Below are 5,966 nucleotides of genomic sequence, written 5' to 3'. Positions count from 1 at the left end.
TTCTCTTTTTGGAGAAGGCCCTTAGCCTTAAAGGGTGTTATTTCAAACTTGTCAAAAAAGTAACCCGTCGTCATTCGATGGAGGTTGAACTTTTCTCTTTATGGCGAAGGCCCTTTGCCAATTTGGGGGGTTGATACCAATTTGGGGGGATATAGTATTAAGATCTTTTATCATCTTAATACTGCGATGTATACCTGTTGATACATATATTCATTATTTTAATATTTGTAAGAATTATTGTTTTTCTGTGTTGATAAGTCTCAAGATTATCTCTATAAAATTCAATTTCTTTTTCTATAGTTAATAAAGCTTTATTACGTAATCTATTATATTTAATTAATTCTTTGCAGGTTTTAATATTATGTTTAACACAATCTATTTTTCTATTTATGTTACTGAGGTTTTTAAGAAGTTTCCATTTCTGGGTGTTATAGAATCTTATGTAATGAAAAGTGTTATGTTTCATTTATAAACAGATTTTATTAACTTGATATGTGATCATTAATCTGAATATAAATCTAATTCATATAGATCTAATATATCTATTTCTTGTGATACAATTAGTTCTGTAAATGCTTGTTCCATTACATATATTATTTCAAAAGTAACTAAAATATCATAAATTTTTCTTTTAACATCGTTATTAAGTCTGTTAAAGATATATAATATAAGTATTTTGTAGTCAATATTTTCTTCTAATAAATACGTGTGGTTGTTCATTCAGATTTACTATTTATCCTTATCATGTGTTTACTAAACATATTCCCTCTAACCTCTTTGTTTATCATAGAGTTTATCATATTTTAATAAGTTATACTGAACAATCTTTTCTGGTCACTACCATGTTTTTCATGCTTCAATCATTTACCCTAACAGCGCCTCAACTCTGTGTACTCCCCTAAACGGCTTCCTTGCCTACTGGTTTCCACTTTAGGATGGCATAGTCTGGGCTTAACTACTCTCAGCATTATTAGACAGGCAAACTTTCTCAAGATGTTCTTTATAACAGTACTATAACATGATAAACAATTATGATATTCAAGAGATTATAAGGAATATAAGAGTTTAGTTAAACATGATTATTAATAAACTTACCTGGTTTTGTAACTCGTTTGAATGATCCATAGCTTTCAGAAGTTTGTATATAATCAGATATTTTATTGAGAGAAGATAAGAGAGAGAAGGTGAGTATGAGGATGTCTGAGGATGTCCTCTCCTCTTCTGATTTACAAAATATATAGAAAATTTAAACGACTCTTACTGTTCATGAACGACCTTTACTGTTCATGAATGTGACTCGTACTATTTACTTTACGACTTTTTTACATGACTCTTACTATTCATGAACGACCTTTACTGTTCATGATTATGACTCTTACTATTTACTTTACGACTTTTTTACATGACTCTTACTATTCATGAACGACCTTTACTGTTCATGATTATGACTCTTACTATTTACTTTACGACTTTTTTTTTCAATAGTTGTCTTCTTCTTTTGTCTTCTTGCCGATACCTTTATTCTAGTTGGACTTCTGGTACTTGGTTATCTTCTCCGTTGCATTTCGAACATATGTGGTCTGGATATTTGTGTCCCACTAGTTTGCAATATCTTGTCAATAACTCATTAGAAATAAATTCCTTCTTCAAGGCTCTTGTAGTTGGTTGTGCTTCTGGTTTTAGCAATGATAAAATCCATTTTTGGACTTCATCTATATCTCCTTGTCGTAGTTCTTTTGAATTGACATATATCATTAACTGGTCTCTCGAATAATAGCTCCAGATAGCATTTCCTTGTAGATAATTGTTAGCTAGTTCTTGAATAATAGTTGCTATACCAATTATTCTTTTGTTGGCATAGAAACTTGGTATCTCCATTTTTTGTATCTCCGGTTGTTGCTCTATTTATTCCGGTATTATCATATCTCGTGTTAGTCCTATTTTTATCACCTGTATAATGGGTTTTATTTCATCATATAGTATTTCAGCTGGTGCTGTATAGAATTTGATGAAGAATAAGTTGCCTTTTGTAATTCTTTTGAAGGTGACAAATGCTTTGTATAGCTCTGGTATTCCAATTATTTCTTCTCCATCGTGGGTATATACAGTGCTAAGTAGTCCGTAGTTGTAACATGTCTTTACTAGGTTGGCTTTTGTTTTTGGTTGGGCTATTAGCCTATTATATCCCTGTAGTTTTTGTGTTACATAATCCTGTGTTGGATCTGTTGTGGTAGTTGACCTAGGGTTTAGGTTCAGAAATGTCTGGATTTTATATATATTCTCAATATATGTTTGTGTAATATGGTTATATACCTTTTTGTTGTGGTGTAGGCTATTAGCATAGGTTGAAGTTTGTGGGTTTATAACTATTGCTTCTTTTGGCTTTTTTGATGTAAATGGCTTATCAAATACGTTGTTTAGATTTACATTGGTATGTAGCTTCTTGTTAACTTTTTTGCTTGTGCCTGCAGCTGTAGGTAAACAAACTTTGTCATGGATTTTATGGAGTTTCCCAACGTCTCCTTCTACCTCTGAAAGTTTAGAGTCTTCCTATCGACTTAGCTCCGCATTTTTATAGTCATGCTGCTGACTTTCTAGCTGTTGTAATCTTTTTCCCATACTCTCCATCTGTAAGGATAGAGTAGTAAGGATTGCAAATATATCTTTTGGTTCTTGGTTCTCATCAGTTTGAGTACCTTTGTCTTGATAAGTAATCTGCAATAATATTTTTGTCAGTTCTTATTACTTCAATTGTAAATGTAAAATTGTGTATATTTAATACAAGTCTTCTTATTTCCTTCGTAGTTACTGAATCTTGTACTTTCCGAGTTATCCACCATTTCACTTGTGTATTATCTGTTCTTACAATAAACTTGTTATAAACGATATATGGCTTAAATGCTAACAAACATTTATATAATCCAAATAGTTCTTTTCTATTTTATTTGTGGTTCCGTGTATGATCCTGAATAATATCTACAATGATGTTCAATTTTTTCATTATCATATTTATATTTTAGAACTCCTCCGTAGCTGTGATCACTGGAATCAGTTTCTACTATGTATGTAAACTGTCTTTTTTCATCTGGAAAATATAGTTTTGTTAATTTTTTACACATATTTTTTATCTTCTGTATATGTATTTTATCTTTTTCGTCAAAATGATATTCTATATCCTTTTTTAATTTTTTCTGTAATGGTTTTAAGTTTTCTGCTAATTTAGGAATATATTCTCTTACTTGGTTAACCAATCCTAAAAATGATTGTAACTTCTTTTTTGTATCAAGTGTTTCATTTAAGTTAATTATTTTTTGTACTATATGGGTTTGCATTTTTATTCCGTTTTTGTCTATTTGTATACCTAAAAATTCTATTTGATTTTTCATTACTTCTGCTTTCTTTTTACTTAAACTTATTCCTGATATTTCTACAATGTGTATGAATTTTTCTAGTAGTTTTATATGTTCGTTCTCTGTTCTAGAATATAACAGTATATCATCTATATATATTATACAATTTTCTGATTGGTTGAAGTAGTTATCCATAAAATGTTGATATCTACCCGGTGCATTTTTATATCCAAATGGTAATACATTCCATTCATAAAATCCTTGTGGTACTGTGAATGCTGTTAACTTCTTAGATTCGTCTTCTAGTTTTAAATGGTAAAATCCTGATTTACAATCAAACTTACTGAAATAGTTATATCCTTGTATTTGTCTGATTTTTAGTATTTTATTTGGTATCGGATAATTATATGTTTTTGTTTTTGCATTTAAATTTCTATAATCTATAACCATACGGCTTTTTCCTCGTTTTTGTTCACTATGCTTATTTACTATAAATGTCGGGCTAGTATGTTTACTATTACTTTCTTGTATGTACTTATTGTCTAATAATTCCTTTATATGCATTTTAAAATCTGTTAAATCATTAAAGTTGTATTTTAAAGGTTTTTGTGTTACTATGTTATTTTCATCTATTAGTTCAATCTTTATTTTTGTTTTATGTTTTTCCCATCTTTGGAGTGGATTATCATTATATAGTAATTCTAATTTATCTTGCAGTAGTTTTATTTTATTTATTGAGAAAATGATTATCTCTATATTATGGTTGCTTCGTATTGCATTTTCTAATTTTTGGGTAATCTTTTCACTTCCTTTAATCCAGGGTGTTATTTTTCTTACTTTATTATTTATTCTTTTTGCTCCTAATTTTTGTTTACACGGGGTAGTAAACCACCAATGTGTTTTTGTTATTATATGTGGGTATAATTTATCTAAAAATGGCATTCCTAATAATATATCTTTATTTGTGAATTCATAACTATATATTTCTTCTATGGTTAATATTTTATCCCATATTTGTATCTTTATATTTCTTGCTTTGTATGTTATCATACTTCCCTCATTATTGAATCCTGTTACTACTATGGGGTTTTTTAGCTTTTCCCATTTACTTTCTGGTAAACAATTATGTCTACACATGTTAGCTTCTGCCCCTGTATCCATCATAGGTGTATAGTATCTATTATAATATCCTTCTACTATTATCTTGGCAAGTATGTATATCTTTGGCATTATATCAAAGTTCTTTTTATTATTATTTTCTTATTTTCATAACTTATCGTTAATTGTCTATCTTCTAATTTGTATGGTTTGACTTTTTCTAACCATTTTATTCCTAGTGTAATGTTTTTATCGCCTTGATATATTTTAAAATTTATTAATATTGGTATTCCTCCAATAATTAATTCTTTTTCAGTTGTTTCTTCGTTTTTTCTTAACGCTTTTGGTAGTTCTGAATTTTACTGTTCTATTGTTACTATCTCTTGTTCTGGTATTAATTCCCTTATAACATAATTCTCTTCCTGCCCTGTATTTATTAATATTAAATATTTTCTTTGGTCCATTATTCCCGTTATATAATAATGGTGTGGGTTTATTTCTTCTATTTTTTGTTCTATTAATTTTTATGGATTTATATAATTTATTCTTCTTGATGTACTTCTTGATGTACTTATTCTTGATGACGTTTCTGGCATTTCGTTATTTGTTCGTTTCGACGTGCTTAATCTTTCTTTTACTATTTCTAAATCTTCTTCCATGTCCATTTCCGTATAACTGTAATCATTGTTGTCTATAACTGATACTATTCTTTCGAATGGAATTTCTATTTTTATTTTATTTATTTTATTTTTAGCTGTTATCTTATGTTTTGTTGTTAGGACATATAGATTTTTACATCTTGCTGTGAATATTTTACTTCCTGGTGCTAATTCTATTCCAGACATTTTCTAGTATAGCACTAATGATTTATCTATATTTTTATCATCTATTGCTACTGAATAGTTGGCACTTACTATAAATTTAAATTTTTGGTATATTAAATTACCTCTTACGGCACTTATTATACTCTTTTCTATAAGTTGTACAATTCTATCATCTGCCAAGTATATTTCGATAGGGGTATCTATTCCTTCCCTAAAATATGCTTTTATTAGGATCTCCGTTCCTCCTAAGTGTACGTATTTTATTGGATTTTTTTGCTTTTATATCTTTTATTTCTTTATTTAGTAGTTTTTTATTTAAAATTGGTATTTGTGCTTTACCTTTGATGTATTTACAATCTATTATATGTTCTCTCTGGCTTACTACATAGTATTCTTCTTTCTGTCTTTTAAACCAATTCTTTATTTTTGGTACTTCTAATATTTTGTCTATGCTTAGATCCAATTCTTTTCCTTTTATCTGTTCAAATATATTAGCGTCAAATATTATTTTTTGTTCTGAAGATTGTTCATCTTGGTGTTCTTCTTGTTGTATAATTTGTATATCTTTTTCAGTCATTACTTTCTTCGTCTGATTCTTCTATATTATTGTCTATTTCTTTTTCATTTTCGGGGAACTCGTTTTCTGATATCTCATATATGCTGTCTTCACTGCTTAATTCATAATCTACATATT

The 5,966-nt window shown here is 28.7% G+C and overlaps 1 pseudogene; it reads right to left on the bottom strand.

The window, feature by feature from the left end:
* Positions 1 to 1,518: 1,518 nt before the first annotated feature.
* On the bottom strand, positions 1,519 to 5,113 carry LOC104221861 (uncharacterized; annotated as a pseudogene).
* Positions 5,114 to 5,966: the final 853 nt, after the last annotated feature.

The sequence above is a fragment of the Nicotiana sylvestris genome, chromosome 1 (genome assembly GCF_000393655.2).
Source record: "Nicotiana sylvestris chromosome 1, ASM39365v2, whole genome shotgun sequence".
Taxonomy (NCBI): domain Eukaryota; kingdom Viridiplantae; phylum Streptophyta; class Magnoliopsida; order Solanales; family Solanaceae; genus Nicotiana; species Nicotiana sylvestris.
Note: the sequence above shows the minus strand (reverse complement) of the source record. Positions and strands in the feature narration are given on the sequence as shown.